A 25,137-nucleotide genomic window follows, 5' to 3' on the forward strand; every position below is an offset into this window, starting at 1 on the left:
AAGAAGAAATCCCATCCACAATGACAATGGTTAGTAATACAAGAGTTTATAGTGAGCTACCACCAACATGGATATAGGGCTTCTGTCTGTCTCTTTTCCCTTCATAATAAATTGAGTTTTCTTAGAAAAGAAAACACTGTTTCAGGTAATCTCTCCTTTTCTCTGTTTCTCTTCCCCAAATGGTGTCTGGGTTTGGGGTAGGAGAAGCAGGCTGTGAAGCTAACTTGTTAGCAAGGTAGAAGTGTTCAACAAGAGTCCTCCAGTGGGTTAGTTCTCCAACTGATATCCCTAGCTGTCCACATTATTGCTTGCCTTGCTGGCATTTGCAGCTTGTTTGTGAAGAGTATAATGTTTGGTCTTGTCTCTGACATGCCTCATTTTTTTCATTTTTCCCAATGCAGGTGTTTACCTTTCTCATGGAGTTCCATACAGGCCTAAGGCTTTCCACAGAGTATCCATACCACTTGTAAAGTAATTTTAACTCAGGAAGGCTCAAAACCAGGGCTTTCCTTTACCTCGCCATACAGTACTGCCCAATTAATTTGTATTGCAGGTTAATGACTGTTTCAGCTTGCTAATACTTCCAGAATGCAATATACCAAAAAGGGATCAGTTTTGATAAAGAGGATTTATTAAGTTACAAGTCATAATTCCAAAGCCATGAAAATGTCAAATTAAGGCATCCATAGGAGGATACCTTCACTCAAGAAAGGCCAACCATGTTTGGGGTTTCTCTGTCACGTGTGAAGGCACATAGCAATGTCTGCTGGCCCTTTGCTCCTGGGTTTTGTTGTTTTCAGTTCCTGGTTCCAGTGGCCTCCTCTCTGAGCTTCTGTCTGTCACTAGCATCTTCAAAGTCTGTGTCTAGATATCTGCTCTCTGTATTGACTCTGAACTCTCTCTCTCTCCATGAGCATTTTTAAAGACTCCAGTAAACAAATTAAGACCCACCTTGAATGGGCAGGGTCATGTCTCCCTGGAAAGGTCTCACCCACGGTTGGGTGGATCACATCTCCATGGAAACAACCTAATCAAAAGATCCCACCCACAATGTGTCTGCACCCACAAGATTGGATTAAAAGAGCATGGCTTTTCTGGAGTACCTAACAGTTTCAAATCAGCACAGCCACATCTTTCTGAGATTCAAAATAGGCCAAGGTACAGTCTTTGCCCCTCTTCTTATCTGTATTTCTCTAAGGTACATCCCACTCCTCCAAATTCTGCCCAGGGAAAGGAAAATCAGGGCACAAATGTTTGGCCTGCTTTTTCTCCTGTCTACCATCTCTAGAGGCAGAAAAAGGATGTATTTTCCTTTTGGTTCCCCTCAACCATGACCTTTTACCAACAAGCAGTGAGACTAATGGCAACATCTTTTCTAAACTACTGAAGAATCTTATGAGCAGGTTTCTTCACACTCAATTAATATATTAACTGGAAGGACTGAGGGTAGATGAAAATATTTAGAAAATCCTCTCAAGACAGTTTAAATTTCAAAGTCGTCTAAAATATAAGCAACAGGACAATTTTATTTTCTCTTAACTTAGATTAATATAAGTGACTCATGCCTTGTCACTTACATTTTAGGAAAAGTTTACATGTTTAACTTCTACTTCCAGGTCAGGAGGTTCACCTTTGATTCAATACTCAACTGAGAGCTCATTTCTCTACTGTATCATCCTTGGTTCTTTTGATAACAAGTAGCTGGAAGCACTGGGGCTACACAAGATGGCCTTCTACTACCCTTGGGCAAGCCAAAGTCACACCAGCAAATGATACCCAACATGGAGAATATCAAAATTGGAGATCAGGCATAGCACAGTTATTCTATTATAGAAACAATGTTAGAAACTCTTCCTAGGAACAAAACTATTCAACAGAGCCTCCAGCTTGCTTCTTCCATATGCCTGCAACCTCTTAAGTCTTCTTACCATAACCATGAATTTTACCTTCCACCTGAGACCATACACTAATCTTGGAAAGTTCTGGAACTCAGATAGAAAAAATGTAGACAGAGCTAGAAAAAGTGGAGTAGAATGGCTCTCCTGCTTTCCAAGAATTGTTGAAGCTAGTTTAAATATCTCACACACATTAGAAAGTACACTAGACAGAAAAAAATCTACCTGAGACCATTAAGATCCTCTCAGTAACATTGTGGAACTCCATCTATCAAAAACAAAAATCAGGAAGAGAAATTCTGACCCTGACAATGCATCTGGCATTGAAAAGGTCGTGGTGGGTGAATCAGTATAGAATCAATGAATTTTTAAAATTCCATTGAAAGGAAAGTTTAAAGTTCTTTGAAAGGAGGACTAGGTAAAGTTTGCTAACTTGCCTTTCTAAAAGACATTGCAAACAGAATGTCAGGACTTGGGATTATGTCACATGAATCCTTTTCTGCATCCCTGAAATTCTTTCCACCCCTACTTTGTCTAGCTCCATCACCATCTCTTCTGTCCGTGTTTCCCAGGACTTCACCCTTCGACTCAGTGCTTCATCAGCCATATCCTTATATCTTTCAACACTATCTGAACTAACTACTATTCTTGTGAACAATATCTCTTGTGAACAGAATTGCCCTCACCAGATTGATGTTTTAGAAAAGAACACTCCCCAAGTTGGATGCTGAAGTAGCTTGTGTCTAATGTGATGCCTTATACAAGTTTAATTTAATAAAATCTCAGATATTGTCACTCACATGCCAATTTATTTTTAATTTATGAGAAAATTCCAAATCTCTATAGAAATGGTTTATATCACTAAATTAAAAGACAACTGTACTTCTGTATCATAAACATCTTCTAACTCTAGCGTAAATTCTCAAGATTTTTGCACACACGTAATGCTTTCATCTTGTCTCTACATTGTGTTTCTTTGTTTGGATCCAACATAAATTATCTAGTAAGTAAACTTGGAAATATTCAGTATTTACTGGTTTTCTCACAACTATGGACTTTTACCGTGTGGCTATTTTCCTAAATCTATGATGAATGAAAATGAAATAGTCAACTTTATTAGAAGAATTCACCCAAATAGCAGACAATATTCTTTATTTAGTCTCACAACTGGCCTTGTCAACACAACAAATATTTTAATAAACCATGGCCTGGTCTCATCTAGACTCTATACTTTCTTATACGAAATTTCTATAGCAACTATGAAAACAAAAGGTACATTTCAGAAGATCCTTGAAGTAAAATATCTGCTTAAAAAATAACTCTTCTAATTGTTATAATATAAACATAGAATCTACTGGCTAACAATAATATTTAAATCCAAGGAAGCACAAACAATCAAAGTAATCAAAGTAGGGCACCGATGAAAAGAAGAGAAGATCTGCTTTTTCTCTAATGCAGATTATATATTGCTAACTACTTGCAATAGAAAAAAAATTGCTCCAAGATCAAAGTTCTAACAGACATTCTAGCTGTTGATTGGTGGGGACTATTATCAATAAAAACATCACTGGTAAAATTGTTTCCAGAGAAAATAGTCCTTACCATTGAAATTTGGGGACGCATTCTAGGAGAAAGTAATTCTGTGAGAGCAGTGGACAGATCGGTAAGGACAGAATTCAGTTTTGCACTCTTGACAAATGTAATGGTTTGAAGCTGTTATGTACTCCAGAAAAGATGCTCTTAAAGCTAATCCATTCCTGCGGGTATAGACCTATTACGGGTGGAAACTTTGGAGTAGGTTGATTCAGTTGAGGTGTGTTTCAGGTGGTCTTACTCCTCTTACTGGAGTCCTTTATAAGAGAATAAAAGGTGGGGAGAAGATATAGAACAAAATAAAACAAAAAAACCAGAGAACCCGAGGAAAAAAGGCAGAAGGTGAAGGCAATGAAACCTGGGAGCAAAGGACCAGAAGACGCCATGTGGCAGAGCTGCTGAGGATTGCAGGTACTGGTCTTTGGGGAGAAAGCATTGCATTTGATGCCTTGATTTGGACATTTTCACAGTCTCAGAACTATAATCTTATAAGTTAATAAATCCCCATTTGAAGGTCAACTCATTCCTGGTATATTGCATTTCGGCAGCTTTAGCAACATAAAAGAAACAAAATAGTATTTTTTTTTCCAAACCAGAAAACAAATGTTATCTGCAAACTAATAGTGATACGCCCACAGTCAAAGCTTTGCTCCTCAAGCAAGGAATATTCTGTCTCAGAGTATATAACCAATTCACAAGTAATTTCTACTGATAGTAAAATTGTGACACAGCACAGATCTTTGGCAGTAATGTCATAGCTTCTTTAATATGAAGGTCATAATGCAAAATACAAGGTGACTAATCAATTGAAACTCCTTTGATATACTTTTTCCACTTTTCTTCACCAAGATCTCAATACCCATAAAATGTTGCTATATTCAAATTATAATCACTAATCCAAATTTGAATTTTTTTACCTAAAAAAAGATTTATTTGAACCATTGTGAGCTAATAAAATTTAATTTGCATGAATCAAATTAGTTCAGTATTTGTTTATTTCTTTTTAATGTTTTAAATTATTGAGATGTAGTTAACATAAAAATGAAATGGAATTTTATTCTCCTTAATCAGAGAACCAGGAAAATCAACACAACTACTCTGTGGAATAATTTTGGGCATGTGAGGGTTTGTGTGTGTAACTATAATTACCAGTGGTGAATAATCAGGACTGGCTTTTACTCTACAACCAGTATGCATCTAAATTGGTAAAATTAAGTGCATTCATCGTAAGCACACAAAAAAATAGAATTTAATTCAGCTATTATAAAAGGACTTATATATCAAATATATTTGTCTTAGCCAGATGACTGCTCCAGAACTTGATATGGGGAAGAGATTCAGTGTGTGTGTGTTTGTGTTTTTAACGCATGTGTTCATGTACCAACTAGGGTATAAACTGCTATTCCTAATCAAGATTCAAATATTTATTAAGAAAACTTAATAATGGGTTTTAGAACTACTAAACATTATTAAGGTACAACATGAGCACATTTATTAAATACTTCTAATCAGCATTAATGATTGAATTCACTGAACATCCACAGAAAAGGATATGTCCACTTGGTTTTCTTGGATAAAGTAACCATTATATTAATCTTCCTATGAATGTTCTCCCATTATGTATGTGGTACTGGTAGTTAATAACACTAAAAGCAACACTGCCATCAAAATGTCTTCCCATATTAATCTGGCAACCCTAATTGTTGCCTAGATCCTAAGATAACTTCAAAAGAAAATCACAGATGTGTTTCTCTTAAGTCATTGTTTTCTATTGCTTTCTGAAAGAGCATCAAGTGGCACAATATTTAGGAAGAACTGAATAGGCCCAAAATAAACACAGTCATTCAATATTAGGATGTCTAAAGTTCTTAGGCAATATTTCAGTCTGTTAAAAATTTCCTTACCCCTGTGCCCTATCCTGGATATAGCTTCAAAATTACCCAGCCCTGTCATCAACCTATGGTTTCTGAGTATCTGCAACTCAGTAATGGGTTTAAATTTGCAGCTTCATCTTGTCACCTTAATTTCATTTTAGATATTAGAGCTTAGAAGCAAAGAAAGTTGACATGAAGTAAGCGGGAGAGAAATTGGGTTGTACATTAGACTGGCTAATTAAGCACCTACTGGTCTTCCTTTGGGGTAGAGGCGAAGTTAAGATATGGCCAATGAAATGTTAGAGAAAATTGCTGGGTGGAATTTATTGGGATGAACTTACCTGGCAGACAACATTTGATTGATCTCCTTTGCACTTCGCTTACTCATTCCAGGGAAGAAGACACAAAGCCTTTAGAAGCAACAGCCATCTTGTGACCTGAGAACAAAGGTTACATGTTGGAAAAACAAACCTGAAAAGTATGAAAACTAGGTCTTTAGGAAGTTGCAATCATACTAAAGCTCAACGCCAAATATCTTGCTACTTGAGACTAAAAGTTTATATTAGTGCAAGTCACTAGAGTAGAGCTTTCTGTTTCTAGACGTAAAGATAATTTTTAAATGATACAAGAAATGGGCTGCCTGTCCCTAATATATTTAAATATATGTCCCTAGTATATTTAATAGCTATTATATATCTTTCTAGAACTACTCTATCATCTTTGTTCTGGTCTGAAGACAAGATTATTTTATCTGATGGCCCTGCCCAATTGAGACATTAGAAATTTTTATTATACTTGTTTGTCAATAAAACCTCAACTCAATGAAGAAATCAAATGTAGAGAAAACAATAACAGATCAGAACCTGAGTTTGAGGAGGACCAAGAAAGCATGTTGTGCTCTTTCCAAGAAAAAGCCTGTCAAGGTCCCTACCTGGTCCTCTGGTACCTGTGAGTGTGACTGTTTGTGTGTGTGTGTGGGGGGGCAGGATGTGTGAAATGCAACTTCAAAATTTGACATGTGCCTTGGGTCATTTGTTTCCCCGTGATTATATGAACAGCACAAATCTTTAAAGATGAAAAAACAAAAAGAAAAGAATCTGAGTACCTCTTTCTCATGGAAATGTGTATCACTTCCACGTGAGATGGTTCGTCCAGAGTTGGGGGAAAGACATTTTTGTCCCACTCCTCTAGGATCCATGTCAGTATGATGGCAAAGTGAAGATGAGAAAGGGTTCGTAATACCATGTTGTTTTCACTTCTGCCTCTCTCCATCCCATCCCCTACCTTCATTTTCAGACCCCCAGTCTACAGGATCTCTATATCTTCTCTCTCCACTTTTCTCTTCCTTCCTCCCATCTCCCATCCCTCAATATGGGATCTGGATGTGGCTTGCCCCGGGTTGCTAGACGGCCTTCACTGGGGGCTTCTGGGTTGATGGAGGAGACAGAACATCACACCCTTGTCTCAGACCAGCACCTGTGTGACTTATAAACTCAGATCATTTCTTGCAGTGTCATAGTAACACCATAGCCTCCTGACTGAGATTCTGATGACTAGTTAGTTCTTCCAGGTTGTGGAAAGAAGGAAATAGAATCATGAGTCTCATTCATCTCATCATCATGTACCGGTGCCTCTTTAAAAAATGGTGCCAGAGTCTCCAATCCATACCAATAAACTAGAATCAATACTGAGGCCCAGACTTCAGGATTTTTGTAGGTTCTGCAGGTGATTTTCATGAGGATATAATATTGTGAACCACTGAAATAGATGTTAGAAAAGCCAGGAATTCTCAGTCCTGGGCTAGAGGTATAGGTACAAGAAAACTGACATTTGGAATATTAGAAAGATTATCTTTTAATAAGTGTTTCATATCACTGCTTCCTTAAAAATTACCAAAGGTAAACCCATTGCTTTCAAGATAATCAAATTTATAAGCATGATTTCCCAGCCCCTTTATTTCCCTACAGGAAATTTATGATTCACCATTCCACATTGTTCTTATTCACCTTCCTCATAGACTGTTAGCTCCTGCATAGCCTGGACCATGGCTTCTCATCTTTAGTCTTAGGCACAGACCAATGGAAGGCACAAAGGAGGGACTCAAAAATAATTCTAGAATTCTGTTACCAGTTGGTCAAGTGTGCCATTCTGAAATGAGGATTATATATGTTTTCATAGAAATTGCAAACTTTAATGTATGGATAGATTTATTTATCATTAATTGTGGAAACTCCCACAGGCCAGACCTTGTGCTAAGATCTGATGACACTCAATGAAAGGAAATGATAGCGGCCTTATGACGTTTTAGTGTGTGCCATTTACAAATACTGAGAGCACACAAAGAGGCCAGAAAAACATACTTTAGTTCTGCATAAGTAACAATTAAAATGGCATTAAATTAACTTCTTCTCATTTATTATCATGCAACACGAAATAGTTATAGATATTATTTAACGTATGTCAAATTGTATAACTCTGAGTAACTGGTTAATGTTCACTTGAAAAGACAGATTTTGGAGATTGTATTTAAAACTATTTGCATTTGATTTCTAGGTCAATTGATGTGATTATTTTTGTTAAATGCTATCTTGTGCCCTTGATTACAAACTGAATTGTATTAAACACTAACAAGTCATCTTGAATATTTTGAATAAGTTTGTTGTATTTAGGTTGCCCAATTAACTAATGTTGGTTATCTAATGTTTAATATTTAGAACTGTCCTCAAAAAGTGTCAATTTTCAAGGCTATAAGGGAAAACAGAAGGACTCTTTTAATTCTGTATTTATCATTTATTTTCTATATATGTAGTTTAATATCCTGCTTGTGTGGAATTTGCCAAGCTTGAATTCTTTAATGCACTTGTATAAATTCTATACTGTTCAGAGCTTAAAGCTACAGAAGCATTGTTAGGGATTGCTTGGATGCTGAATCTTAAACATTTCGACATGATTAACAAGAATGTTTATCTTTTCTTGTCACTACTCCTAGAAAAATATGCTTAAATGTTTATTACTAAAGGCTATGTATGTGTTCAATCTGTTTTAATGTCAAAAGTTTACAATTCATCCACAGTTTCCTCTTCAGAAAATGATTTGTTTGCCTTAATGAATACTGCTGATTAAAAGTAAGTATAATCAGTGAAAATGGTGGAAGTAAGGAATACCTACATCTAAGCAACTCCAGCAAGAATGAGTATCCACATTTAGACAGTACATTATGAGGACTTTAATCTTTCCTGAAATACAACTGTTAGTTTATTAAAGCTGCCAGATTGTAATATACCAGAAACAGAACGGCTTTTAAAAAGGGAATTTATTAAGTTGCAAGTTTACAGTTCTAAGGCTGTGAAAATGTCCAAATTAAGGCACCACCAAAAGTTTACCTTCACTCAAGAAAGGCTGATGCCGTCCAGAACACCTCTGTCAACTGGGAAGGCATGTGGATGGCATCTGCTGGGGTCTTTGGCTTCTGGACATCTCTTTCAGCTGGAAAGGCACATGAGATATCTGCTAGCTTTCTCTCCTTGCTTCTCATTTCACAAGGATCCTCTGGGGTGTGCTCCATCTGCATCTCCAAAGGTCTTTGACAAGCTCTTTGCAAAATGGTTCCTTCTTAAAGGACTCCAGTAAGCAACTCCACCTTGAATGGACAGAGACACAGCTTCATTGAAACCATCTAATCAAAAGGTACTCACACAACTGGGTGGGCTCCATCTCCATGAAACAATAAAAAAAAGATCCCATCCAGCAATACTGAATGAGGATTAAAGAACATGCCTTTTCTGGGGTACATGACAGTTTCAAACCAGCACAAGAATGTTTCCTTTTTCTTTTAGTCACATGATTTATAGGTATTTTTTTATGCAGGACCGTTTTTCAACCTTGATGTATAGTGACTATGTAAAATTTTTCTTTCAGTGGCAACCTATAATCTTTAAAATATGGTAAGCATCTTGCCTGTTCTGAAGAGGATATGACAATAAATCAACCAGGTGGAAAATCCTGTTAAAAATAGAAAAGCTTTAGTAATTGACTCAATGTGGTAGTTTTATCCTTTTTCTTTTTCTCCTTGACCTATAAAGAAATTGCGATAACAGTGCAAAATAAAATCCTTTGTATAAAAATGTTAAAAATAAAGCCCAGAAAACATGCTTTAGTTCTGAATAAGAAACAATAAAAATAGGCATTAAATTAATTGTTTCTCATTTATGATTATTATGCTATACAATAAGTTATAGATATCATCAAATGCATGCCAAATTGTCTTTGTGTTATATCTTGTGAAATTATAATATACATTCCTCTGATAACATGTTTTTAGCATTTCATTCCCCAGATAGCATGGGGATGATTCAACATTTATTCCCAGGGACTCTTCCAGAATCCAAATAGATAGTTTAAACCCTTACTTAGGAAAAAAATAATTCAAAGGGGGTGAAAATAAGAAAGATAAATAGATAAACGTAATGAAGCATCCTAGGAAGAGAGATTTAGGAATTGATGATAATTTAAATAAGGCAGGTACAAATAGCATGAATTTGGGCAGATCAGAAATGGAGGGCAAGAGTTATAAGAAAGCATGGAGTAAACTATAATTCCATATAAAGGTACCCCTATGTTATTAAAAAAAGAAAAGATATTTCCCGCCTATCATCAATTACTCTTTCTACCCAATATGACACACTCAAAGTTTACAGTGAGGATGACTCTGACTTAAATGAGCTGCTAAAATATTAAAGCAGGTTTAAGAGATGTAGCTAAATGTCAGAACGTCTCCAGCAGTAATATAGTTTATAGGTACTCAGAGCCACATTACATTTAATAGTCTGTGAAGTGTGGGGTACAGTCCTCTGAGGAAAAAAAAAAATCCAATCTAAAATTCCACTATTAGAAATGTATCTCTTTGAAAATAGAAAATGTTTTATTTTTCAAGGATAACTGTCAAACTGTGCAATTCCTTAAGGCTTACATCTCCGATGAATCAAAATTCTGTATAAATGCGGAAGAGTGTAGGGCAGAAGGGCCCCCGGGCAGCAGATCCCAGCACCAGGGGCAGGAGAGGACAATGCAAAGACAGTTGGGTTTCTGTTTGGGCAGCGATCAAATCCCCCTGGAGGGAGAGGTGACTTCCCTCACAGCAGAGGGGTGGCTACTACCACTGCTTACAGTACTTTTACAGATCAAAGTCATGAACCAAATACAAACCACTCAAGCTCCCATTCTGTGCCCTCCCATACTGCTTTTGATTGAAATGAGTTTCATTTAAAGAAAAAAGGCAAAACGCAATGCACAATGCAAATGCTCTGTCACTGATGTTGACAGTGTGGCTATAAAACCCAGCCTTGCTTGGGGTACAAAAGAATATGTACAAAATAATAAGTGAGTGAACAACAGAGCCCAATTTCACTTTGTGCATTATAATTTTCTCTGTGGGGATTAGAACGAGATGAAGGCTTTGGTTAGCCTGAAAGTCCTGCCCATCCTTCTCTTTGACTAGTTTGCTTTTCATTTTCTAAAATATAACCGAGAGCCTTATAACCAACTTGCTACTTCAGCTGAAATATGCTCTTGTCACTAGAAAATCTATTTCAAATTCCCAGACAGAACTTGCTGGACAGTCGTATAATTACATTCTGAAGCAGCATACCCACTTGACATGATGCAAGGTAAAAGCGACGTGCATTTTATTCCTTTGTGTTAAAGTAGAATTGAAGGAAAATATGACCAAAGGCTAATATACAGCTACAGGAAAGGACACGTAAAACTCTTGTCCTTCCCACAACATTTATCCTGGAGAAAAGAACTCAGAAATTACTTCCTTTCACAAGAGAGTTGCCTTACTTTGTGGAATTGATGTATTTCAGCACCATGAAGTATAAAACAGTTTCCTGTACTATATGTCTAATGGATGTAGGTTTCCTGACCCAGGATATGGACCCAACAAGGATTTTCAAGTGTCATGGGCCCAAGTTTTATTTTACTTGTCTCTAAGAAACCCATTTTTAAATGTGAGGTTTTTGAAGAAGTCTGACAAACTCGACTTCAACCAGCTGATCAAGAGTAACATCAAAGGGATGTCCTGTTGATAGTATGTACCTTTGATAAGATGAGACTAGCATGTATGCCTCTGTTCTCCCTCTCCCAAAGCCACAAAATCACATGATTTTCTAATCATGAGAAAAATACCAGATAATTTCCAGTTGGAGGACATTCAAGAAAATGCCTGGTGGTGCTCCTCCAAACTGTCAAGGTCATCAACAACAATGAAAATCTGAGAACCTGAGAACCAGCAGGAGCCTGAGGACATATGATGATTGAATATAATGCACCATCCTGGATGGGATCCTGCAACAGACAAAGGACACTAAGGAAAGCTGAATAAATTAGCACATTAGTTAATGATACTGTACCAATATCAGTTCATGAATGGTGACAAATGTACCATGCTGACGTCTGTAATAGGGGAGACTGGTGTGAAGTGAAATGAGAGGAAGTAGGGTCCATAAGAATACCTCACTGCTAGTGAACAGACCATGAGATTGCCCTCACTTCTGACATTAATTTCAAGTTCAGGAGTCCCCATTACTGCCCTGAAGTTAAAAAATTCACTAGAAGGACTCACAAAACTCACTGAAAGCATTTATACTCACAGTTATGACTTATTATAGCTAAATTATTCATATTTAAATCAGTCAAGGGAAGAAATACATAGGGCAGAGTTTGGAAAATTACCAAAGATGTTGCTTTCTGTCATCCCCTACCACTGGAGTAAAGGACAGCATTATTTCCTAGCAATATGTGTGACAATGTACAAGGAATATCACCAACCAGGGATACTGAGCTGTGATATTCAGGTTCATGTGTCAACTTGGCCAGGTGGTGGTGCCCAGTGTCTGGTCGGGCAAGCATTGGCCTGTTGCTATGAGGACATTTCATGGACTTAAATCATGAGCATGTTGTCTGTATCCACAGCTGATTGCATTTGTAATCAGCTAAGAGGAGTGTTTTCTGCAATGAGTGATGCTTAATCTAATCACCGGAAGACTTCCAGTTGGGATTCATAAGAGACAATCACTCTTACTGCTTCAGTGAGCCAAACTTTTCTGAAAGTTCATTGAGGACCTTCACTAGAGCTGTCACTAGCTGCCTGCCCTACAAATCTTGGACTTTTACATCTCCATGGTTACATGAGACACTTTCATAAATCTTATATTTACAGATATCTCCTGCCGATTCTGTTTCTCTAGAGAACCCTAGCTAATACACCACCTTAGCATTGTTGTCCAGATTTTTTATCAAGGCTCTATGGTTGACTTCCTATATGGCTGACCTTTAGTCTCCAACCCCTTCAGAGAAAGAACTAGATACCTTTAGTCTGGAGATGAAGCTGATGGTGCATAGCTGACATTTGGTTTCCAGTCCCCCAGAGGTACAGCAGATGCCATGTGGCCCAAATCTGCTCTCATAAATCACACTGGGAGAATGTCTGTTGACCAAGCCCCCCAGGAAAACAGACCCTCTTATCAGGTATAACATCACAAGGGCCTTGAACTCATCCCCCAGTAGAGTCAAGGAGGTCAGGAATATTTGTTTTATTCACTGATGTATCCTAGGCACATGAAATAGTGCTTAGCATGCAGAAAACTCCCAACAAATGTCTGTTGAACTCCCAATAAAAGTCAACTTAGCCCTGTCAACTTCTGGGGATGTATCTTCTTTTTTTTTCCAAGCAAGGACTTTGTATAATCTCAATTCACAACTTATTTTGCAAATGTGAGAAGTCACTCCCCTTGTGCAATCTCTGTATTTTACCTTACCTATTTATGTTTAAGACATGTGCCCCTGACCACCTTTATAATATCTTAGGTTTTCTTTCCCTCTGACCATATGCTCCTCTTCATCTCGCTCCTGAACTTGCCTTACTAAAACTTACGATAGTGTCAGGAATCACTAGCACTCATTATTTCAGTTTAACCCTTGTAATTCTGTCTAGATTCCCTATAATATCAAACAACCTTAACTTTTTCATAGATCCTGCAAAATTAGGTAATCAGTTCTCATTTTTCTCTACATATTTCCTAGATTTTTGTCTGTAGGTTCTCAGTTATCCAAGAACTTCTGTACAATCCTAAAAGAATTTCCCATTTAGCTTCTTCCACTCATATTTCTTTGCCTTTCACTTGCTGTTGAAATTAAACAACATATCCCAGTAACATCAGTCATAACCTTTGCCCTGTATTTTTTTTTTTTAATATGGAACGCTTCATGAATTTGCATGTCATCCTTACGCAGGGGCCATGCTAATCTTCTCTGTATCGTTCCAATTTTAGTATATGTGCTGCCAAAGCGAGCACCCTTTGCCCTGTATTATCAAACATGTTGTTAAAACTACATTTCTAAAGGTATTGAGCAATATTTATGTAATTTATTTTGCATGTTGTTCACAATTTCTGCACTTAAAGAAAGAGAAATTTCGGTGTATATTGATGGAGGAACTCGGTCACAACACTTCACTTGATTGGCAAAGGTTTTTGGAAGCCCTTGGATCTATATATAACAATGAAAATATTTCAGGAAATAAATTTGTATCTGAGGTCTGTTTCCTGAACCTCTCCTCCAGGGCAGTCGACAGTTACAAAAGCTCTTCCAGGAACTCTTTAGAGTCTAAAGGGTGCCTATTTTAAGCATAGAGCAAAGCTAAAGTTATAAGACTTCCATCCTAATCGGGTCCATCACTAAAAATGGAACCTGATGATCTGTAAGATGTCTTTCAATTGTAATATTTATTGTCCATGGTTAATAATAAATAACCACACAAAAGACATTGTGCAAAGCACTGAGGGAGATACACAGTAAAAACCAAAACCTTGCCCTCAGGTAGCATCAATTCCAGATCTCCACAGATAAAGCAAGGTAGAAAGTAAGGCATCTCAAAGGCATTAAAAAAAAAAATCTCTGAAGGAAGAGAAAGAAGTGTGGAAGACCAAGTGGAGGATTCTGAGCAAGACCCCAAAGACAAGAAACATCAGGCAGAGATTGTGGTATGGAAAAGGCAACAGAGGTGCACTAGAAAGAGGGATGTTTAGGTGAACAATGACGTGGGAAAGATACTCTTGAGAAAACAATCATGCATATGCAGATTAAGAGAAGAATGGGTGATTGAGAGCTCCAGGACAAATATAAACATTCAAGAAAGTGATGAAGGAGTGGGTAACTGTAGGTAGGCTAAAAGATAAAAGGGAAGACAGAAAATATTAGTTTTCTAAAAATCAAAGGAGGAAAGAGTTTACAGAAAGAGATTAGCAGTGTCTGATACTGGAGGAGAGCTACATAGTGAGCAGGGAAATATGTCATTAGATTAATGATTTTTAGTGTATTGGTGATTTTATCAATGTTGGTTTCAAGGTTAATGAAAAAATCTAAACTGAAATGATTTACAGAATAAAAGGAGGTATAGAAGTGGAGAATAATTGGAGCTCAGCTTGAGTAATGTGTCAGTAGAGGAGAGCAATAACAGGTTGTGGTTTGAGGATAAATTAAGTTTGGGAAGCTTTTGAAAGGATGAAGGGAGTTTGAACAACCTATAGACAGAAGTAATGGAATGGTTCTATAGAAAGGGAAAGTTATGAATACAGACTATTATATAGGTAAATTATGGATCAAGGACCTAGTAGAAATTGAGAGAGAAGAAAGCATAGAAGTGGGGTTAGCACTTTGGACAGTAGAAGAGACATACCTACTCTGACTTAAGAAAGTAATTAACATATGTTTAGAGGCAGAGGGACAAGTTGCAGGCTCTCATTCAGATTATGTCCATTTCCCCTGTGAAGTAAAAGTTGAAGCCATTAAAAAAAAAATTTTTTTTGAGAATGAGAGGTTTAGGGGAAGAAAGAGAACCTAAGAAAGTTGATAATGTTTTGCAGGAACCCCAGGGTTAAAAAGCATAATAGAGAAGGCCCAAACTTCTTCAGCGATCATTATACACCAATGGAAATGACATATTAGAACTGTGCATTGAGAAGACAATATTTCAGCAGGATATACTAATGAACTGAGTAAACTTAAACTGGATGGTACCAGGCAAGTTAGAAAAACACTAAAACAGACAAGACAAAATGCAATACATTTTATTTGAAAGACTTATTAGTGTAAGAATACTAAGAAGCAGTAGAAGTAAAATGTGACATTTGGCAAGTATTTTAAAATGCAAATCTTTACAATGTCATATTTTTTCATTTTCAATCTGAAACTTTGTAAAATCTGTTTTAAATAACCCTATCAAACAAACAACAAAGAAAACATAAAATTGATTGTAAACCAGAGCTAGGACAAAATTGCCCTTACTTTTGGTCCAGCCATTTTATCATTAAGACACACTAATGTTAATTCCTGTGTTTCAAAGGTCAATGTTCCCCATAGCTGAAAGAGAAGGTTTCACATCTGTACAGCACTCATTTTACAGTGACTAGAGAGAAAGAGCTCACTTATAACTTTAACCTCTTTTCCAATTTTAGACATTGAGACATTTTTATGCATTTTTATAATATAAATTTGGTTTTGACATGTATTCCTGGAGAGTAGACTACGCAATTTTTCTCTAAGCAGAAGCAAAAGGTTTAAGTAGCAATTATTTCATACAGTTGAGTGAAAACTTTTTCAAAATTAAAAAACAAAACAAAACACTGATTCAAGAGAAGAGTCATGGTCAGATATTACATGGTCTACTTGACAAAAGCACTTCAAATTTTGCATTTCCCATTAACCAGTTCACAAAGAAACCCAGTAGTCTACTGCGTCTTATGAGACATGGACTCAAAACAATTTAGCATGATAAAATTTTTGGCAACTTCACTAATTCTTATCAACTTGCTAGGAATCTTCAACAGATTATGCATGTACTTAATCCCTACATATGTGAGCAAGTTTTATTTCAGGCACATTAGATTGGGCACAATGAATTTTGGAGTGGCCCTACTCACCTCTTCTACTTGTCTATAATATCACTAATTGTGGAGTTTGTTCTAAATAAGTTCAAATGTGAGTTGAAACCAAAATTACAGATCCTGAAACTTTTAGATAGATGCTATTTGATCTATACTGAATAGAAGTTAGAAAAGAACCAAGATAATGTCAGTGGATATTATTTGCTGTCTGCCTGGTAGTTTCTGGGAGTAAACACTGTCCTGCCCCATCCCCTGACAAGTTGAACCAATCAGACTTCTTCTCCAGATTATTTCTATCTGAAGCTGCTAAGCAAGCTCCCTCTACATTATACTTGGGAATGCAAACTCAAATTCTAGGAGGTTGGTTCACACTTAATGAGGATGCATATACAGAATAAAGAAGCAAATATAAAACACTGAAGCAGAGAATCTTGGTGACATTCAATTTTCTAGCTCTAGTCCTCTACAAACCCAATTTCATCCATTCCTGCCCTACAACTCAATGTATCTTTCATTCTTTGCCTAAGCAAATTAAATTTGTGATATGCTAAAACTAAAATGTCCTAGTGAGGAAGTGGGGAAATATGGTAGCATAGGGAGGTGTGGAATTTAGTTAGTCCTCTAGGGAAGCTGGTAAATAGCTAGGAACTGTATGGAACAACTCTATGGGGGAATTTCCATAACTGGAACCATATCATACACCAGTATGGAATGGTGGAAGGGCCAAGATCACATGGCAGAACTGTAAGTAAGTCTCCCAACCTGTGGAGGCTGGAGCCCATCCTCCACTGGCAGGACAGACCATTTTGGAGACACTTCCCCATGAGAAAAAGAAGCAGTCTCTACCAGGAGCAAGGCAAGAAGCACTCAAGCAAGCTCCAATTACATGCATAATTAACAAATCTGGACTGCTGAATACAAGCTCTCAGAACAGATAAATCCAGAGCAAGCATAAAAGGTCTTTCCTGACAGAGAGGAAGGAGGGCTGACAGAAAAACAAAACAAAACAGAGGCTTTTGGACTCAGCTGAATTCAGAATTCTGGAAAAGGTCTGTGTTCCAAGAGAAAAGGACATAAAGCCAGGTACAAACTCTAGATCTTGATTAGCAAACCCATAGGATATGGGCCCAACTCTAAAAAGGATTTTTAAAAATCTTTTTTAGCAGCTGATCAAAGAAAGCCTCAGGAATTTCAACTGTCAGCACTGATCCAGGCAAGGGCAGAGTTAAGATATGTCTGAGAAACAAAGCAACTAGTCTGTAAAGGAGACAATTACCTAAAGGGCATAATTCCTTTATAAAGATAATTCCCCAAGAAAAATGGAGGGCACAAGTAGAAGCTTTCATTCAGAGCATTCAGAACCCAGGGCATTCAGAGCATTCAGAAAACAGAAATAGCTTAAACTGCCTTCAACCTCAGCCTCTGTCTCAACCACACCCCTGGCAGGGATAGGGTCTGCTGAGAATTAAAGGCACCACACCACTTTATACTGGTTGGGAGCTGCAGACTGACAAGTGCTGCCTGCTGGGCAGAGAGTCAAAAGGATTTACAGGAAAGATGAGCAATCTGCTGAGTCATCCTCAGGGAAACATGATACTGATTACACCCTTTTCTTGAGACTTGGTCATGTCTTGTCTGGGAAAATTTGATTGGGGAAAATCATATCTGGGGAGACCCTCCTCAAAAAAAAAAAGAGGTTTCATAAGGGTAGGACCAAACCCAGAAAAACGAAAAGCTGAAATATCTGAACAGTTAAAAAGAAGCTATGCTAGAAGTTTAAAATAAGTTGAACTGATGCCAAATAAAGATAGAGAACAAAGCCAACCAAAAGAAAACCTTAGGTAAAAGAGAGAAAATGACCTCCATAATAAACTAATCAAGGAACTCAGATGCCTAGACAACAGCAAAAAATCATAGGCCATATTAGGAAGCATGGAGCTATGGCCCAATCAAAGGAAGAAACTAACACTTCAAACAAGATACTGGAGTTAAAATAACTAATTAAATGTTCAAACACATTTTCTAAATAAAATCAATGAGTTGACAGAAGATATAGCAAAAGAGATGAAGGATATAAAGAAAACATTGGGCAACATAAAGAAGAATTTGAAAGCTTAAAAAAACAAATGACAGAACTTATGGCAATAAAAAGTACAATAGAAATGATGAAAAACACAATCAGATTTGAAGAGGCAGAAGAAAGTATTGCTGAACTAGAAGATAAAGCATTTGAAATTCACAACAAAACAGATAAGGAAAAGAATGGAAAAATATGAGCAGGAACTTAGGGAATTGAATAACAGTATGAAGTACATGAATATATGTGTTATGGGTGTCTCAGAAGGAGAAATGATGGGAAAAGAGGCAGAAATAGTAATGGAGGAAATGAAATAAAATTTCCCAATTTTTATAAAAGACATAAAATTACAGATCCAAGAAGCACAGTGTACCCCAAACAGAATAGATTCAAATAGACCTACTCCAAGACACTTTCTGAGCAAATCATCAAATGTCAGAGACAAAGAGAAAATTTTGAAAGTAGCAAGAGAAAAGTGATGCATCACATACAAGGGAAGCTCAATCAGACTATATGTGAATTTGTCAGCAGAAACCATGGAGGAGAGAAGGCAGCAGTATGTTATATTTAAGATACTGAAAGAAAAAACTGCCAATCAAGAATTCTATATTTATGAGGGTGAGTTGTGAATATTTTCAGACAAACAGACACTGAGAGAGTTTGTGAATAAGAGACCTATTTACAAGAAATATTAAAGGAGTACAATAAGCAGATAGGAAAAGACAGGAAAGAGGGTTTGGAAAAGAGTGTAGAAATGAAGATTATCAGTAAGAGGAGAGAGAGAGAGAGAGAGGGAGAGAGAGAGAGGGAGAGAGGGAGAGAGGGAGAGAGGGAGGGGGGGAGAGCGAGAGAGAGAGAGAGAGAGAGCGAGAGAGCGAGCGAGCTATATGCTGTCCACAAGAGACTCATTTTGGCCCTAATGACAAAAATAGGTAGAAAATTGCAAAGTGTTGAAAATGGGATGGTATAAGGAAAAAATACAATTGATGCAAAACAGGGTCTATAGTTAACAGTAACATTGCAATATGCTTCCATTAATTTTAACAAAGGCAAAGTGCCATTGTTAAATGTCAATAAGTGGGGGATATAAGGAAGAGGTATGGGATTCCTGTTGTTGTTGTTTCTCCTTTTTATTTCTTTATTATTCGTTTTTTCCTGTTCCTCTTTCTGTGTGGAAGAAATGGAAATGTCCTCATAAAGATAGTGGTGGTGAATGCACAGCTATATCATTATACAGAGAACCATTGATTGTTTACTTAGGATGGATTGTATTGTGTGTGAATAAAACTGTTTTAAAAATAAATAGAGGCGGGCCACGGTGACTCAGCAGGCAAGAATGCTTGCCTGCCATGCCAGAGGACCCGGGTTCGTTTCCTGGTGCCTGCCCATGTAAAAAAAATAAAAATAAATTAAAAAAAAATAAAAATAAATAGAAAGATACTACTGCTGGAGAAGATATATAGAGAGATATATACCTATCCACTGTTGGTAGGGAAATAGAATGGCACAGTTCCTCCAGAGGGCAATGTTGTGGTTTCACAGGAGGCTAAGTATAGGGTCGTCATGTGATTCTGCAACCCCATTATTATTATATACTTGGAAGAATTGAAAACAGGGTCATGAATGGACATTTGCACACTGATGTTTATGGCAGCAGTATTCACAATTTGCAATGGGTGGAAGTGGCCTAAGGGTACACTGACTCAAGAACAGAGCAGAGTGAACTATGCTGTACACATACATTGTACTACTGAGTGGCAACTAGGTGACTGATCCTTCAGGATATCCCGTTGATAGAAATAAGCCAGAAGAGAAAAGACACATATTTTAAGGCCTCACTAATATGGGCTATCTATAATGTACAAACTCTGAGAATTGTATTCATGAGCATAGATTATCAGGGGATAGAACATGGGCAGAGATTGGACAATCAACAATTAAAGAGTACAGAATGTTCAATAAGCCTTATTGTAAAAGCTTCCTAGATTGTAGGCTCTTACAACAGTTACATCTCTTCCTGGATTTTAACTCTTATTTCTAAATTCTGAGATGCTGAGTTCTTTGTCTATTACCTGGCCATTCCCTGGAACTCTGGGTATCTACATGACACCTGAGACTTAGAGTTCTACAGCTCTGAAAGTCAGCAATACCCCATACAGAAACTGTTAAAGAATCTGAAAAAGAGATCGGACTTTAATAAGAGATATGAATGAAGCTGAACTGATTAGGACTAAGGTAAAACAGAATATAGTGTAAAGGATGATATTGACTGTAATTAAAACTTCAAATTCTGTGTGAGATCAAAGGAAGATGTGTTTATTTGGAACAAAAGTTTATATTTTCTGTAGCCCACTATCTAATTTAGCCTGTATGGTCAGTTTATTCAAACAACATAATTATACAGAATCTCAAATAGGGAATGATAGCTTGTTATTTTGTATAGATACTGTAATACCTCAATACATCGTAAGGTAATTTGGGCAGAAAATTAAACAGTATTTGCAAAGTCCCCTTGAGGGACTGGGGAAAATGTCAAAATATTAAACTTCCCTACCTGGGGAATTCCTGATATGATCACAAACATTAGGGACTCCCAATTTAACAAGCCAAGCCCTTGATCTTGGAGTTTGCCATTATGAAACTTATTCCTGTAAAGGAGAAGCTAAGACTACTTATAATTATGCCTAATTGTCACCCCAAGAGAACTTCGATGTTGCTCAGATGTGGCCTCTGTCTTTAAGCCACCTATGCAGATAAACTCAGTACCCTTCTCCCTACATGAAACATGACTCCTGAAAGTGTAAATTTCCCTGGCAATGTGGGAGTCATTGGATGAGGGATGAGGGATTAGGGATGATCCTAGCCCTGGTATCATGGGATTAAGAAAGCCTTCTTCAGCAAAAGGTGGAAAAGAAAAGAAACCATATAAAATGGCAGCGGCTAAGGGATTTCAAATAGAGTCAATATGTTATTCTGGAGGTTTATCTTACTCATTATATATGTAGTCCTTTTAGTTTCCAGTGTATTAGAATAGCTAGAAGGAAATACCTAAAACTGTTGAACCATAGTCCAGGAGCTTTGATTCTTGATAATGATTGTATTTATAGCTTTTATGGTATGACTGTGTGATTGTGAAAAACTTGTGACTGACATTCCCTTTATCCAATGTATGGGCAGATGAGGTAAAATAAACATAAAAGTAATAAATAAATAGTAGGGGGATATAATGGGTATGGGATGTTTTGGTAGTTCCTTTTTATATTTTTGGAGTAGTGAAAATTTCTAAAATTGTGGTGATGAATGCACAAATATATGATTATACTGTGAACCATTCATTACGTTGTATAACTTTATGGTATATGATATATCTCAAGAAAATTGCATTTAAAAAACCTAAAATAAGGGTGCACGAGTGGTTCAGGGGTAGAATGCTCGCCTTTTATGTAGGAGAACTGGATTCGACTTCCAGACCATGCACCCCCCACCCCCCCCAAAAAAAACACCCTAAAATTTTTGGTATCTATAGTCAAATTTTCTCACTAATAGAAATGTGGATTGTATGTCCTCAGAATGGTTATATACATCTTCTGTAATTCATCTTATGTTTTCCAATTTCATTTTATGTGTGTAATGGTGCCAGGTGGTAAACATATCCACATCTCAAATTGCTTAACCCTTTGTACTCAAAAAATGACATCTGGGGATTGTAAATATTTGGAAGGAAGTTTGGTCACTGAGATAGAATGTGAATATGTTTGAATCTGGGTTTCATCACTTAATAGATATACCATCTGACCAACTATTTAAATTTGCCAAGCCTCAGCCTACTAATTGATTTAAATAGGAGAATAATTTCTGCCTTACCAATTTCATAGGCTTTGCCCGAGATATCAAATGTATTATGAATGTAAAAATGCTCTCATACTGATTAACACCATAAAAGAATAAGGTATAAGGCAAATTATTTTCATTAATGTAAAAATGCAGGCCAGGTAATTACTGATAATTCCACAAAGGTAGAGGGTTTGATAACTATTAACAAGAAAACAGACTCTGAGAATATATTCATGGCTCTTTGACCTTTGGCTTCTTTACTCATCAAGTAAAGCAAGGGCTGCTGAGAGTATTCATATATACCTCTCTTCTTTCTGAGCATCAACACTGCTGTTACCCTGAAATCTTCAGCCTCTTTACCAGTTTGAGGGCCACAGACACAATAGCCAAGTCTGATTGTTTTGCTTTGGAAAAATCTCTAGAATATTTTTTAACTCTCTCCACGCTACCAGAATCCCCATGCTGTCCACCACCACATTTCCTCTTGATGACAGTCTGTCTTCCTTCTGATCGTTCTGCCAGATTAGTTTCTTATTTATCTCCAATTTTACTTCTTCACTGTAAACTTTTATCTTGCAGATTATTGCCCCATTTAAAGCATTTTATTGTCATCAAACTAAAGCCAAAACTACTTGTTAAACTATCAGTGCTCTTCATGATGTCATTCCTATGAATAGGCTATCTACTGCCAGTTTCTCTGCCCCCAACAATCTGCCTCAACCAGCCTGAGGTGCCTTCACTCTTCCCAAACATCACACTATCCCTAACATCATGATGCTTCTAACTTCAGGGCTTTTTGCTGGATCCTCTACATGAAACTTCCTTCTCTCCATACTCTTTCCAGGACACAAATCTTAGAAGCCACATTTGCTGAGCCCCCAAGTCTCAAGGAGGGTGCTCCCCAAGGAGCACATCCTTCTGCATCTTACTCTTGTCTGTATTATTCTCTGCAATCAGAGGTCTTTTTTCAGGGCTATTTCCACAGCATCTAGCACAGAATTTAGAACACAGTAGGTGCATGATAATATCCACTGACTGAAAGAATGAGAGGAATTGAGTGAATATATCATTAACTTAGATTGTTGGTTTCAGACATTTTCAATCTAGGATCATGAACCTAGCATTTTTAAAAAGATTTCCTCCATTACCCCTTTTGAATATTTTTTGTCATTATTAATAAAGTATAATGACTCTTACCACTTTCATATTGCCACTAATAATAATATATAACTGTTTCTTATTCAAATAAGAAATAATCATTTGGATAAGATATTATTATACTTGGAGAATGTTTCTAAAGAAGAGGTTGGATTGTTTTTTTATTTAGCTTGGTAATTTGAATATGGAGATATATATGCATATATATATATACACACACATACTTTCTAGAGGCTTGTAAAATCTCAATAGAAGGATAAGCATATAATTCTGCAGTACACACTGCTATGGTATCTAAGCTATCTGGAAAGCAAATTCAACATGCCCTATGAATAATAAAAGTGTTCATAACCAATGATCTACATTGGTCTACTTTTATGCATTTGTCTAAAATAATAAACTAGATAAGTGAATAAATATGGTATGTAATTACATCAGCATTACTTATAAAAATTAAAACTAGAAAAAACAATATTCCCCCAAATAGATTTTGTTTAAACAAATTATATTATAAACATAAATTGAAGCATTGACACATCCGTTAAAATAATATTTGGAAATTATTTAAGGACAGGAAAATACTTGTTACATACTATTGGGTAAAAATACAAATTTTAATATTCAAATGAGGCTAGTTTGAAAACAATAGTCATAGATAAAAATGATTCAACTCTCAATGGTGAATTCCAAGTGATTTAATATTTTTCTTTACACTTGCTGTGTTTCTAAATATTTTCTAGTAGACACTGCTTTATTAATCAAAAGAAATAAACGCCTCACAATTTGAATCTCACTATGTCCTACAAATTCCCTAGGTTAGAAGTCATTTATTTCTTTGAACAAGTATTTCTGAATGGAATAATGAACTGTGCACTCAGCTAACACTTCTTATCATCAGTTTCTATTTGCAGAACATTTTATCAGTATATGTACTTAGGTTACATTAAAAGCATCCACAGGTATTGATGAATTTTTTCATTGTTAGATACTTATAGAGTAGGAATCCTGTAAATGATCCCAAACACATTTACTCATGGACCTGTCAATGAATCTTTAAGAAAGAAAAATTTCCATATGGACTTTCCCATTAGGATTCTCTGACTAGGAAAAGTTGCAATAAATTCACTCTAATTGAAGGGGTACTTACCATAACTCATTGTACTGCATAGTGCTTTAGAACATGAGCTCCAGGGCAGGTGGACAATTTGAATCTCAACTCCATTCCCCATTAGCTACTTGAAATTAGGCAAATTATTTAACTATACTAGCTCTGATTTCCTCTTCTGGACAAGAGGGGTAATAATTATAGTACTTATCTTGCATGCTTATTATTTGTATAAAATAAGGTAGTGATCTAGAATTCTTATCAGAATTTTTGCTACATAATAAATACTTAGTAGAATTCAGCTACTATTTTACTCTTATTTCTGCATTACTGTTTATTATTACTATTGTTGTTATTAAACAAGGAGAAAACAGTTATTTAAGAACTCAATTTGCAATTTTTTCAATAGAGACGGCATACCTTTGGTTTAGGAATTGTGATAAAGAGCACCCTCTTTGTATGAGTCATATTTTGCAGTAAAGGTACACTGTTGAACATTTCTGTCTGTTGCTGTTCTAGATATTTTGAAATCTAACTGTAAAGCAAAAAAGAAAGTTCAATTAGTCAAACCTTTATATATCATATTTTACTAAGTACATATTCAATAATTTTGACAACTTTTAAAAATTGAATTGTCTTTTTTATTGATCTGTATAAG

General features: G+C 36.5%; 1 non-coding gene across 1 annotated transcript; it reads right to left on the bottom strand.

The window, feature by feature from the left end:
- Positions 1–13,609: 13,609 nt before the first annotated feature.
- On the bottom strand, positions 13,610–13,716 carry LOC143661846 (U6 spliceosomal RNA). Its single transcript, XR_013164884.1, has one exon. It is a non-coding gene; the product is annotated as a U6 spliceosomal RNA (small nuclear RNA).
- Between the last annotated feature and the right edge of the window lie 11,421 nt (positions 13,717–25,137).

The sequence above is a fragment of the Tamandua tetradactyla genome, chromosome 17, assembly GCF_023851605.1.
Source record: "Tamandua tetradactyla isolate mTamTet1 chromosome 17, mTamTet1.pri, whole genome shotgun sequence".
Taxonomy (NCBI): Eukaryota; Metazoa; Chordata; class Mammalia; order Pilosa; family Myrmecophagidae; genus Tamandua; species Tamandua tetradactyla.